Source organism: Mauremys reevesii, linkage group 6, assembly GCF_016161935.1.
Source record: "Mauremys reevesii isolate NIE-2019 linkage group 6, ASM1616193v1, whole genome shotgun sequence".
Classification (NCBI taxonomy): Eukaryota; Metazoa; Chordata; order Testudines; family Geoemydidae; genus Mauremys; species Mauremys reevesii.
The window spans coordinates 72,587,513-72,602,523 of NC_052628.1; the positions used below are offsets into that span (position 1 = coordinate 72,587,513).

Genomic DNA, 15,011 nt, shown 5'->3' on the forward strand with positions numbered 1-15,011 from the left:
TGCATCAGCCCATGTTTTATATATAAAATTAGAGCATAGCCATATGCTTCTTGTAGGTTGTCTGTACATCCAAGTGTGACACTGGCAGACCAGCTAACCTGTGTGTGACCCATAACAACTAAACAAGAGGCATTACAATTTTCAGGACAATTCACTTGCATGTGAATTTCAAAGAGATGTACTAGACCAGCAATCATTAACCCATTCATTTGTAGAAATAGAAATCAAGGGGAGATGCTAAATGTGTTTGTCGCACACGCAGCGCACAGTCAACTTGTGGAACTCCTTACCTGAGGAGGTTGTGAAGGCTAGGACTATAACAATGTTTAAAAGGGGACTGGATAAATTCATGGTGGCTAAGTCCATAAATGGCTATTAGCCAGGATGGGTAAGAATGGTGTCCCTAGCCTCTGTTCATCAGAGGATGGAGATGGATGGCAGGAGAGAGATCACTTGATCATTGCCTGTTAGGTTCACTCCCTCAGGGGCACCTGGCATTGGCCACTGTTGGTAGACAGATACTGGGCTAGATGGACCTTTGGTCTGACCCGGTACGGCCTTTCTTATGTTCTTATGTCTGTGTACCTGTAACCTGCTAGACATTTACCAAAGTAATCAAATTAGCTTTTAGATGCTAACTCCTTTTCATTTCTTAATTGCCTTACATTATGTATGTTACCAGTTAACCTTAAGATCAAAGATGTGAGCTACTGCAGGAAACTAATTATCTACATTGTCTTCAGCTTATCTAACTCTGTTATAATGAAGGACTGGCTAATTGCCTTATGCAAATAAGTGTTAGTAGATTACCTATGTATGCATAGGAAATTTAATGTTAACTTCAAAGAGGTGGGTCAGGGTGTCTTCAGCAAAAAAGAATCCTCAGTCACATGCTGTGCTCAAACCACTTAACAGTCTGCTTCAGCTCTAAAACCTCAGGCCTGATCTGTCATCTCTAGTCTGATGAATTTTAAACAGGGAAAGTTTAAGCTGTGGGACTGAGATTGTCCAAGTAGTTACTTGGAATACCCTGGGAAATGCATGGAAAGACTCTAACAGACTTACATCTAAGCTGCATTTGGATTCTAACCTTTTGAGATGATTCCAGAGAGACTTTTGCAAACCAGTAGACTCATCCATCACTGCTACAAATCTGATATAAGGACTTGCAAGCTTTTGTAATGTATATAATCGTTTAACCATCCAATAAACTTTTCTTTTATTAATAAATCTTTAGTTAGTTTACTAAGGATTGTTTGACAATGTGATATTTAGGAAAGATCTGAGATACATACTGACCTGGAGATAAGTGTCTGATCCTTTAGGATTAGTAGAACCTTACATATGGTGAATTAGGTTTTCAGTAACCCCTCACTATATAAAACCTGTTTCCCTAGATGGGAGCCAAAGGCTGGAATGCCTAAAGGGGGCTATGTTTGGCTTCTTGTTAACCAGTGTGGTGCTGCAGAAGCTCTTTTGATACTGGTTTGGTGATTCTAATTATAGAATAAACCACCAGTTTTGGGGAATTGTCTGCCCTATTTCTTGCAGTCCGCCCTGAGTGTGGCATTCTCAATGTGGTCACACTAACTACTCAAATGGTCCTCATCATGTACTGTCTGATGCTCTGGTGAAAGGTGCCTGAAGAAAAATCCTAAATGTAAACAGAATATTTTAATTCTCTTAAAGTCTGCCTGTGTGATATCAGGAAGAGAACAAAAAATAATTCATACTGCAAGTGATTCTGAGCAATACCTGACCATTTGATAATATGCAAAGGGGACAGCATTAGTCAAGTATCAGTGATTCTGAACTTTTGCGTCACTTGTTAAAAACCATTCACTCTAAGCAAAACAAAGTTTAATGCTTCTGTTACCAATTTTGAAATCTGGTTTGTGTGAAAATACATTTTTGGCATTAGAAATATTTTTTATGATTTAATTAAATCCCTGTGATTTGTTTGTCATTGGCAGTGGTCATGGATGAGAACCAGATTTAGACAAAGTTTACTTACTAGACTGCTGATATACAGTTCCACGAAGCAGCTATTTACCAGGAACCCCTCAAAGTCCACTACCAAGAGGGCTGCAAGAATATCCCAGTTCTGGTATGTACATTCTGGTTCACCAAAAAAAAGTGGAGCCTTAAGTGAAAGCAAAGGTCAGGCTGGTCATTAATATTATTGTGAAATGTACATAGATTATGTATGTATACTGATAATATGTTCCTAAAATGTATCAAGGCTGAGTTGACAAACAGGTTTTCTGGCAGATAAAATAAGTTGATTCACCTGTCTCTCTATCAGCATGTAAACTAAGCATTGTAAGTCAGTACAATGGAAACTCCATTTACCTACAAAGTCAACAGTGGAATGTGAAATCAACAGGGAGGCAGCACAGGATTATCCTGACTCTGGATACAGACAATGAATTTTGGGGGAAATACAAGAAGGAAAGAAAGACATCCTTTTATCCTGCACCTAAGAAGTAATTTGGCAGTGAAGTTAAAGCCATGAAGATAGGATCATAACCTGCCCTGGCTGAAATGCTACAGAGAACATTTGAAGTGAGAAACTTTTAGACAGAAGTTTAGCCCCTAGAAATAGTTTTATGATTTTGTTTTATATGTAACCCATTTGTTTCCATAATTCTTACTATCTCTGAATTTTGGTAATAAACGTATCATTGTTCTCACTATAAATATCTCAGTACTATGATGTTGTTCAGTGACCTGATCCTGAATTGAATCATTCAAGCTAGTGTGTTCACTGTTCCCTTGTGGACAGCAGACCTGGTATTTGTATGAGTGTTCAGTGAATAATGGGCAGGACACTGCAGGGGAACACTTCAAAGGGTCTTGGAAAGCGAGTTAGTTTTCCTGTCTTTCCTTGCTTTTGGTTGCTGTATGTGTCTGTTTTATCATTTGCTATATGTAGTTGTTTTTATAGCTTACTATTGTGTGATCTTGAGAGGTGCTGTATACTCACAGCTCTTCCAGTGAGGCTCTATTTGACCAGAACTCTACATATTGGACCAAATTTCAGCCTCAATTACATTTAAGTGAAACCAGAGATAAAGCTGGAGGAGTTGCGCTAGATTTACATCAGTGTAGCCAAAGGCAGGGGATCAGTACCTCTAAGACAGCCTTTGGAAGTTCAGAATTCATCATCAACAGTGTTCTTGTCACTTTCTGGCTACTCGGTTTGACTGTGAAAGACTAGAATTATTCAGTCTTTAAAAGTGCTGAGTAAGGGCAGGGGCACTTTTCAACTGGACATTTAAAAAACAAAGTAAAATGGGCCCAAACCTGCAGTCTGACATGCGAAACGACTTATGACTTCAGTGGAGCAGAAGCTTCTTTTCCCTTTTTCTATTGGCAATACACACTTCACAGTGAGGCCCAGGAAAGGGCAGGGAAGAGGCAGAGCGGGATCAGACTCTTGAAATAAGAAGCAGATGTTATGTGGGGGGGGGGGAAGTGTTGAAGTAATATTTTGTTTCCCATTAGCCAGTTATTTCAGCATGTTGAATGCTCAGAATGTGTATTAACAACCCACACGTGTGGTGATGAGAGAAATCAATAATACTGGTTAACTACAGCAGTAAATTCCTCATGGAAAAAGGAATTTTCCACCTCAATTTTTCAGTTATTTTAAATCCTAATCTGACCTACTCAGTCTGGTTTAATAACCTACAAAATTGTACTATAAAATCCCAATCTATTTCTAATAAGGTAATGCAAAAAAATGAAATTAGTTAAGTTCCTTTGCCTTCTTGTGATCTTAAAGAGACTAATTTCTAAAATCAAAATCTAAAGTAAAACAAATATGCTGTTTCCAACTATTGCTAGTATTTGTGGTTGAATTCATATTGATTTTTATTACAGGTTGATAATGGTAATGATGAGAAGCTGTTACCATCACCAGTTCAGCAATGGCAGGAAGCCTCTTCTTGTAGATCAGATTTCTGTGGCTACCAGTGTGACCATTGTATTAAATCTAGCTCAGAATAAAACTAAATGGCATGCTATTGAAATCTCTAAAGACTACAAAAGCCTTGTCTGTACTAGGACTATTATTTTTACTGCTGGTGGAACTGCACTACCATTAATTGGATGGCTGAGAATGGTGCCACCCCCAGCCCGATTGTGGACAAGGTCTATTCATGCAGCCTGTGTCTGTGTGCCTGGTAACTCCTCTACATGCAGCAATACCATTATCTTTCTGCTAGCGAAGCCCAAGTGACCCTCACAATGGAGATCATAGAGTGTGCAAGGCAAGAGAATGCTGCTCTTAGTACCAGTTAGGGTGACAAATGTGTTTAAGTTACACCAGTTTGAGTAGGGAACATGCTATCTAAAATGGCTGTACTCCTGACTCCTTCCCCCTTCAAGCAGGTGGGTCAGACCCCGTTATGTCACATGCTAGTGCCTGAAAGTAGTTGGTGAGGAGGGGCTGTGGATGGCTTTGTGGCCTTGAGGAAACATTCCATGAATCTATATTTTCAAGGCAACCTACCCAACCCTCCTGCTTTCCATCATACTACATGATGAAGTGAGCATAGTGTGTGCATAGAGACATTTGTTGATTGAGAAACACTGGATTATATACTTGCCTATTAATTATATCTCCTACACTGAATATTGATTATCACTTGCTTTGCAGTAGGGAAGAGTCCTTTATTTCAGAGTAATTTAAACATTTATCAGACATTAACTACCTTGAGCTGCTGAGATTTGACATTGTAATTTTGCCCTCAGCTACTGTCAGTCATATTCATTGCCACAGAATCCAGAAGAATAACCCTTAGTAGTGACAGCACTGTAACACCACTATAACTTTACCCTGGATCTAGCAGTCTGGGATGATTCAGCAGAGTAACACTACTGTTACTCTAATTCCATCCCTCACTTTTCTTTCTTGATGTCATGGGAGCTAGAAATTAAAGTACCTGTTGGTCTATTCATGGTAAGCCTGAATAGCAGTAAACAGAAATGAAGACTGCTAACTTTCCTTCACAGAAGGTGCTATACTACCTATTCCATTCAATTTTAAAACTCTAGCCCTGATTTTTTTTTCCTCTATAAAAATATTTAAACTTAAGTTTTCCATGAAATAGACAAACACAGAGCCAGGTATTAAAGTAGTGATCCACATTCAGAGTAACTATGTGCCCAATCCATCAAACACCTGATTTGGGGCTTACTATCACAAGGAGTCCCACTGAAGTCAGTGGGATGCCTCACAGTAGTTAGCATTATACCAGGTAGGAAGGCTTTGACTCTGAAAAGTAGTTATGCATATATCTCTGTTCAGGACAGCACTCAAACACATTCTTAAATTTAACCATATAGAATCATAGAAATGTAGCAGTAGAAGGGACCTTTGTAGGTCATCTAGTTCAGTCCCCTGCATGGAGGCAGAACTAAGTATTTTCTAGACCAGGGGTCGGCAACCTTTCAGAAGTGGTGTGCCGAGTCTTCATTTATTCACTCTAATTTAAGGTTTCACGTACCATTAATACATTTTAACATTTTTATAAGGTCTCTTTCTATAAGTGTATAAGATACAACAATAGTTTAGTTCTATGTAAAGTAAATAAGGCTTTTAAAATGTTTAAGAAGCTTCATTTAAAATTAAATTAAAATGCAGAGCTCCCCAGACTGGTGGCCAGGACCCGGGCAGTGTGAGTGCCACTGAAAATCAGCTCACATGCCGCCTTTGGCACCCATGCCATAGGTTGCCTACCCCTGATCTAGACCATCCCTGATAGGTGTTTGTCTAACCTCTATTTTAAAAACCTCCAATGATGGAGATTTCACAACCTCCCTAGATAATTTGTTTCCTTGCTTACAGTTAGGAAGTTTTTCCTAATGTCTAACTAAAATCTCCCTTGCTGTAATTTAAAACTATTACTGCTTGTCTTATCCTCAGTGGTTAAGGATAATTTATCACCCTTCTCTTTACAACAACCTTTTACATACTTGTAGACTGTTGTCATGTCTCCCCTCAGTCTTCTCTTCTCCAAACTAAAACAAATCTTTCCTCATAGGTCATGTTTCTAGACCTTTAATCATTTTTGTTGCTCTCTTCTGGACTCTCTCCAATTAGCCCACATCTTTCCCAAAGTGTGGTGCCCAGCACTGGACACAGTACTCCAATTGAGGCCCTATTAATACTAAGTAGAGTGGAAGAATGACTACTTGTATCTTGCATACAACACTCCTGCTAATACATCCTAGAATGATGTTTTCTTTTTTTTGCAATAGTATTACATTGTCCACCCATATTTAGTTTGTGATCCACTATAACCCCCATATCCTTTTCTGCAGTACTCTTTCCTAGGCAGTCACTTCTCATTTTGTATTTGTGCAATTGATTTGTCCTCCCTAAGTGCAGTACTTTATATTTGTCCTTATTGAGTTTGCTATTTTACTTCAGACCATTTCTCCAGTTTGTCAAGATCATTTTGAATTTTAATCCTCTCCTGCAGAGTGCTTGCAACTCCTCCCAGCTTAGTGTTGTCCACAAGCTTTATAAGTGTTGTAGCAAGGGGGAGTGGTGTCACTCCCTGACTGATGGGGAGAGAGCCATGACCGTCCCCTGGTGGTCAGAACTGGGTCACCCGCTACCGCCCTGCCAGAGCCAGAGGAGCAGGACAGGAACTGAAACTATGAAAGGCCGGCCCTCCAGCTCCACTGAGGCAGAGCTGCCAGAGGAGCAGGATGCCTCCCCCCAACTGCTGGAGCCTGGACCTGACAGAGGCTGCTATACTGCCAGAGATCCAGAGGAGCTGCTGGAGCTGTTATCCAAATTACACCTCTACCCCAATATAACGCGACCCAATATAACACTAATTTGGATATATAACGTGGTAAATCAGTGCTCTGTGGGGGCAGGGCTGCGTATTCTGGTGGATCAAAGCAAGTTCAATATAATGTGGTTTCACCTATAACACGGTAAGATTTTTTGGCTCCCGAGGACAGCATTATATTGAGGTAGAGGTGTATTTGTGAAGATATTGAATAGAACCGGACCCAGGACAATCCCTGTGGGATCCCATTTGATATGCCATTCCAGCATGATTGTGAGTCATTGATAACTACTCTGAGTATGCTTTTCCAGCCAGTTGTGCACCAACCTTATAATAGATTTGTTTAGGCTATACTTCTCTAGTTTGTTTGGAAGGCCTTGTGGTACAGTATCAAAAGCCTTGTTTAACAGTTGTCCTCAATAGGGATACTTTCCTAAATCATGGACTAAATATTTCTAGAATCAGGCCTAAGGCCCATCACCATGAAGATTTAAAAAAAAAAAAAAAAAAGAGTAAAGTCCTACATGTGAAGAGACACCTGTGGATTTCAAACTTCAGAGCAAGATAATGACCTATTGGCAATTCCTGACCAGCTGACTTTAATTGCTTCATAGAATAGCAAAGATCCTGATATTTGATTTCAGATTACTCTGAGTCTACTTTGTAGATCTCACGTGCAAAACACGTTAAAAACAAACTTCAAGGCAGTAAGATCTGCCAATGATGCACGTGTCTGTATTTTCAAAGAAAACTTGACCTGAGCATCTTTGAAAGAAGGTGTTTTTGTCTTCATACTAAGAAGTCAACTCGATGATACTAAATCTGCAAGACAAAACCTTCCTCAACTGTCAAGAGTCTCCTTGAATATGTGAAGAAACATGAAGAAAGAATTCTCTTGAATAGTGTGAACTTTAGGAGAGAGTGAACTTTTAGAAAGCTGTCCCTTCCAGCAATGTCAAGTCCTCTGATATAGTCCAGTAGGCATTTAATTTTCTTTATTCACAGGGATCCCAGCAAGGTAATGTGAAAAAATGGGAGAACTGCAGTTATAAACACCTCACAGGTCTCCTTTTAATCAGCAGCTCCTTCCTTCCCACACTTGCTTCCAGGTTGTGTTAGTGGAAGTCAAGATGATTAGTTGCTGGCCAAAGGCCTGGGCAAAATTTATGATTGGGTGCAGTGTGTGATAAGATTTGACATTTGAGTGAAGTCTGAAGGGATTGTTCAGTGATATTAAAAATTGAGGAATTTTTCTACCCACATCCACCTTAATTGGTAGTTGCATAATGTAAAGTTGCAATGGGTCAGCTTTAAACTCTATTTCTGCTTATAAAAATTTTTTCCAGAGAAAGAATATGTACGTTGTTCCCTTTTCTATGTACTCCACCCTATCTTTAGTGATTCGTACCCCATATCAAGTTGCTGATTATTTTGGCTATTCCTTTTATTATTTTAAAGGAAACAACTCATACTACAGCCACAAGGCCAAACTCTGATCACCTTACTCACACAAGCAGTTCTATTGACAAAATTAGGGCTACTTGTATTAGTAAAGCAAGCAAGATTTGGCCACTGTTACAGTAAAACTACATACTTTTTGCTGAGCCAGGCAGTCTGAAAATCCATCTGATCCACATCTCACCAGAAACACTCCAAAATGTATTTTTATTACAGTTGGCATTTCTAGACCTCTTAATGAGGATAGCATAGGTGCCGACACTGTGGATGCTCTGGGGCTGGAGCACCTACAGGGGAAAAAATACTGAGCACCCACCAGCAGATACCCTATCAGAACCTTCCTCTTCCCCCAGAGTCTCCTGTCTGCTGGCAGGCCCCACCAATCAGCGCCTCCCCTTCCCACTCGGTGCTTCCCCCTGCCTCAATCAGCCAGATCCAGCCCGTGGGCCATAGTTTGCCCACCCCTGGTATAAATGAGCATCACTATTACAAGAAAAATACAAAACGGAGAATAGCAAAACAGAAATGATTCTTTCCCTAGCATCACATTTAAAGTTGGTGAACCACAATGGTTAAGACAATTTGACTAAAACAATTTGGCTGAAATCAAACAACATTGAATGTATATAATTAAAATGAAAAATTAATTTTCTTCCCAATTTCCCTTTTCTGCAATTAACACTGCCAATGCTTCCCTGTTGGCCAGTTAACAACATACCCACCTGCTGCAACATGCTTCAGAATTAAGAGCAGAAAGCAGAGTATTTTCCCTATAGCAGGGGTGGGCAAACTACGGGCCAGCCCGCTAGGGAGCAGGGTCTGGGGTTTGCTCCACTCCAGTGATCCAGCTGGGGTGCAGGGTTGGGGGCCACACCACATGGCTCTTGGAAGCCACGGCATGGCCCCGCTCCAGGCAGGGCGCAGGGTCGGGGGCCACACCTTGCAGCTCCTGGAAGCCACAGCATGGCCCTGCTCCAGCTCCTATGCGCTCCAATGGCCCTGCTCCAATTGCCCCATCCAGCATTCCAATGGGAGCTTCAGGGGTGGTGCCTGTGGACGGAGCAGCGTGCACAGCTGCCTGGCGCCCCTCTACGTTGGAGCCAGAGAAGGGATATGCCGCTGCTTCCAGGAGCCGCTTGAAGTAAGCACCACTCAGAGCCTGCACCCCTTCCCACACCCCAACCCCCTGCCCTGATCCCCCTCCTGCCATCTGAATCCCTCAGTCCCAGCCAAAAGCACCTTCCTACACCTCAAACTCATCATCCTCAGCCCCACCCCAGAGCCCACACCCTCCAGCCAGAGCCCGCACCCCATTTCCCCCACTCCAGCCCGGAGCCCCCTCCTGCATCCTGAACTCCTCATTTCTGTCCCCACCCTGGAGCCCACACTCCCAACCAGAGCCCTCACCCCCTCCTCCACCCCAACCCCAATTTTGTGAGCATTCAGGGCCCGCCATACAATTTCTATTCTCAGATGTGGCCCTTGGGCCAAAAAGTTTGCCTACCGTTGCTCTATAGCAAAACTCCTCCCAACCCAGGTAGGTCACATGTCCTTTTTGGTAGAGCAGCTGCCCTGACTTCTTACCCTCATTGGAATCTCGTAATCCAGCTACAGGGAGCCTATTGAGCATGACCAACACTACCACACCCAATTCCAGAAAGTTCTGGGAGTGGAATGCTAATTGTGCATTTGCAGAGCAACAATGGCCCAAACAGAACTGGCCCCCACTTCTCTCTAGATCTCTTAAAGAGATATCTCCCATTAGGCATGTGGGTTACATTTAGTTCTCAGATTACTAGGTGGGGATTCGAGCTGGTTCTGCATTGTGATATTAACAGGAACCCCTAGATTTTGAACCCAGCACTTGTTGCCGCCGACACCCCCTGGCAGAAGGGTTACACATAAAAGGAGTTAATAATATTCTAGGTGGTATTTTAGGCTTACGGGCTATATTATGCTTCAAGACACATCTATGAATGGAGGCAATACAGAGTTGCGCTGAGAAGCACAATAATTCCTTGAGCACACAATGTGGTTGAAGAGTGTGCAGTCTGCTCCTCTGTGTAGGTCAGGCCAGTATAAGGGCTTAACAGGGTTTCTGGGACTGTGACTATGCAAAGGTCAGGGATACGATATGTATGCAGGGGAAGCTACTTGTTCTGACTCTATTATTATTATTTGTGTAGGTGCAATCTAGGAATTGAAGACTTTTTTTTTTTTGACTGTTCAACCACTCCTAAAGCAGCATAGTAATTGGCTTCTAGTCTCTTGCATTGGGCTCTCATTTCCAAGATCATAAACAAAGTCACTTTTCAGCAAAAAAAGTCTCCCAAAGAAAGTGCAGGAACCCCACTTGTTCATTGAAAACTAGACTGAACAAAGCACTCAAAAATCCAGTGGAATCTCAAATAGCCAAATGTAACAGGAGCCACAAAAGTCATTTGCATAATGAATGTTTTGTAAGTGGATGAATCACTCATATGAGCTGAAGCCACAATTTCTGTGCATAAAGTCTATGCACTGAGGTGCTGATGCTCTGCAGATTTCTGTCATAAAGAAGTTCTGTTTCTCTGGTCTGCAGATGAGTTATGCTCACTGCTGGTTTTATGCCATCTTTGCATTTCCCCAAGTCCTGCACCTGACTGACCTGGCCCTAGGGTGACCAGATAGCAAGTGTGAAAAATCAGAACATGGGGTGGGGGTGCCTATTGCAAAAAAAAAGCTCCAAATATCGGGACTGTCCCTATAAAATTGGGACATCTGGTCACCCTACCTGGCCCAGCTATAGAGAACTCAGTTACAAATAGCCCAAAGGAGTGTTCCAGCATCTGGAGATTAACAAGGAATTCGAATGCACTGGCCATGCCTCCTTTTCTCTAGGAATACCATCATCCCTCAATATTCTTGCCAAAGGTGGAGCCAGATTTCCCTAGAGCATTGTACTGCCCAGAGACTCCCCTATACTGAGAGTATCATTTGCAGGTTGAATCTATGAAGTTTCTGGATGCTTTGCAGCACTCTGTCATTGCTGTTTTGTACAATCAATTAAAAAAAGACTTGGGAGGGAGATAAATGACCCTCTTTTGGAAATAGGGTTTTTGCTTAAGTGGCACTTCACTAATTCAATACATAGGGTACAAGACTGAAAAGAAGGAGACCAAAGTTCTGTAGCTGGCTTTGTTGCTAATTCATTAAGGAACCCTTGGCCAATCACTTAGGGCCCTATCCTGTCAAGTGCAGAGAACCTTCAACTTATATACAGCTAATGGGAGTTGGGGTGCAGAGCACCTTCACAGGATCAGTCTTTTTAAACTCTGTGCCTGACTGTCCATCTTATTAAAATAATTAAAATATTTACTCCCCTTTGTAAAGCAAGAGGTCGGAGGATGCACGGACAATTCCAGCTTTTTCATTTACACATATGTAAGCAAATTTGGCTTGAAGTGTGCTTTTTGAATGGAAAGCATCAGCACTAATATTAATCAAGATTCTACTGCAGACTGTACATTGGCAGGGAACTAGACAAGAAATACACATACACAAAGCAATAAATAACTGCTATTAATGTAGGGTTTTTTAAACTACATATTCTAGAATACACTGCTAAACATTTACAGTGGTTACTTCCACTGGAATCCTAATATATATCACCATATCATGCCAGCGGGGAATAATTTTTTTTTCCAATGGAAATGTGGCAGCAAAAACTCCCAAGATTATACGTCTTTACTGCCTGCCACGGCTATTAGACCTTTGGGAGATGGCAAAGTCTGAGTTGGCGTGCAGGAGTAGCAACTTTAGAGGCCAGAGATTATTTAAAAAATCATCCATGTAACCACTTCAGTGCCCTAATTGGGTCAATAGAAACCAAACCTGCTGTGGTTGCGCCTGCCCTAACTCCTTTTAACAGTCTTGCAGAGTCCAATTCCTGTGAATTGAGCCCCAGAGGATTTGTCCAACAGTACTCAACACATATATATTTACCATGTCATGTAAGACCTAAAGTAGGCCACGGACCCTATTACAAGAAACGGGGAAAGTGCTGATAAATGAAAAAACTGAAGTCAAGAATGATAAGAGAAACACTACCGTAAAGCAACTTCTTAATAATTCTTGCAACATTTTCCAGTTCTGCAAAAACAAACAAAAAAACCCAAGGGATAAGTCAAGGTGGGAAATAGAACATTATTTCTACAATTAATGGAAATTAATTTACAGAAATGGATGTTACTTACCTGTAACTGGAAATTATTTGAGATGTGTGGTACCTATCTGTATTCCACATGTGGATGAACATGCACACCATGCACCCTAGTACAGAAATTATAACAAGCAATTTCTGTTGTCCCCTAGAGGCACAGTAGTTCTCCTCATACTCCAGACTGAGGGCACAAGAGGTAGTGTGGGTTAACACCTCTCTAGTTTCTCTTCTTACTGTGAATCCAGAAGGATCTGAAGCAGGAGGGGATGGAGATTGGGTAGTGAATAGAGATAGTAACCAACATCTTGAAGAACTTCCCGTTACAAGTAAGTAACCTCCATTTCTTCTTCAAGTGCTAGTCTCCATGTATATTCCACATGTGCGTGACTGATAAGCAGTATTCCGATTAGAGGGGGACGTGAAGAAGTCAGCAAGAAATACGCTTGAAGTATTGCAGTTCCCACTACTGCATCTGCAGCAGAGGCTTGAGCTAGCGCATAATGTTTTGTGAATGTGTGACTGGAACTTCAGGTAGCGACTCTGCATATACCCAGTAATGGTACTTACTGCAGTGATGCTGCAGATGCAGTTTGTGCTCTTGTGGAGTGTGCCCTTACCCCATCAAATGGAGGGATATGCACTAATTGATAGTACACAATGATGCAACCAGAAATCCGTTTAAAGATGTTCTGAAATATTATAGCTTGTCCTTGTGACATTTCCATTATGACAAGAAATAGCCTAAGTGATTTTCAGATAGATTCATTCCTCTGCAGATAGAACGCTAATGTGCATCTGACATTGAGGGAATGAAATTTCCTCTCCTCAGCAGAAGCATGAGGTTTCAGGAAGAAAACATCTAAGCTGACAGCTTGGTTGACATGGAATTCCAAAATACCCTTGGGGAAAAAATTTAGGATGTAATCAAGGAGAAACCTTTTCCATGTGAAAAACAGTATATGGTGGATCTGCCATGAGGGCTTCCATCTCGCTCACCCTTCTGGCTAAGGTAATAGCTACTAAGAATGTGACTTTCATGGAAGATGGAACATGGAGCATGTTGCCAAGGGTTCAAATGGTGCCCTGGTAGGTGCTGATGGTATGAGATTTAGTTCCCATTGAGGAGTGAGGGCTGCAGGGAAGCCTCCCCTTGCTGCAAGTCTGCCTTACACTGTGATACTTGGTAAAGGAAGAATAAATACACACATGGTGAAAATGTTAACAATCCAGTGTGTGTTTTTGACTGTGAAACCACACAAACTGGTCAGGCAGTGCAGTTCAATGGGTACTGTTGGAGGTGCCCTGTGACAGTGCTCCTTACTTTCATGGGAAGCCCAGGAAAAAGAGTCCTTGGGCTTAGCAGCTGTAGATTCTGCTTGTGCTCAGAGAGGCGCTGCCTGTTTGGTGGGGCCAATATACAAGGGGTCTCCCTGACCAGATCAGATTGGGGACTCAGTCTTCTCCATGAGGTATTTACTAATCTAAGATCACAGTGGAAAAGAGTGACAGATGCTGCACTTTGCAGGAATATACGTCTCACCTAAACATCAGAGACACCATTTGAAATGGTCACTCATGGAGAAGGAGCATGGGCAGAAGAAATTCTTGAACTTTGGGACTCTGGGAATAGTCCCAGACTGCAGGGAGGGAGTCCCCAGTATGGGGGAAAAAATCTACCAATACTAACTATAGTAAAATTCTCTAATTATGCTCATATAAAAATTATAAACCATTAAAATTATTTTTTACAGAGCTCAATGATAAAAGCTGGAGAAATTTGTAGACACAGATACCAACTCAGGCCATGCAGCAGTAAGAAGGAACTGACGAGATGTCAGCTCACATAGCTTCTTATGCTCTCAGCCTGAAGCATGAGCAGAACTACTGCAGCTGAGCAGGCCAATGGACACTGCTTGTTAGAATTTCTGGACTCAGGTGCATGGCACACATATACACCCATGTATAGAATACACATTGGGACCAGCACTCGAAGAATAATTTCAATATATTTGCAAGAAAGAAATCAGAAAACTAGCCTTTTATATTTAATTATGCATTCAGTTTCCTAGTTGACTGCATCAACGAGGGACTCATTACATAAATGAAAAAAATCCCACTCCCTGGGATTTGGTATTGTCAATTTAAGAAAATGTAACCCTCACCTGTACTCCTCCTACACTTGTCTTATGCCTATTGTTCCTTCTGTCCCAAAAGAGAAGAGCTCTAACCCTTTTTATTGATTGGAGCAACTGAACATACCTGTTCTGGTTCCAGGATTAGCTAGCAGGAGTCAGAATAGCCCTAATTCTCTCTGTAGGGGCCTAAAACCAGTGACTGTCCCCTACCCTTTACCCTCTCCATGATTAAGGAACTACAACCTCAAGATCATACACAAAGCCAGGTATCAGAGATCACTATTTGAAAAAGAAGAATGCAGTAAATTCTTCCCCAATCATCCCTTCTTTTTCAAAATAATTTAAAAATTCTCCAACCTTAAGGTCACCTGTTGACATATCATGGTTGACTGGGGAAATCTGTGA

At 41.6% G+C, this 15,011-nt stretch overlaps 1 long non-coding RNA gene across 2 annotated transcripts; it reads left to right on the forward strand.

The window, feature by feature from the left end:
- Positions 1 to 883: 883 nt before the first annotated feature.
- Positions 884 to 2,953, forward strand: LOC120408282. 2 transcript variants are annotated; one of them, XR_005600580.1, is made up of 3 exons: positions 884 to 1,183; positions 1,974 to 2,107; positions 2,306 to 2,953. It is a non-coding gene; the product is annotated as an uncharacterized LOC120408282 (long non-coding RNA). The 2 variants fall into 2 exon arrangements; XR_005600579.1 differs by having other exon boundaries at positions 2,387 to 2,953.
- Positions 2,954 to 15,011: the final 12,058 nt, after the last annotated feature.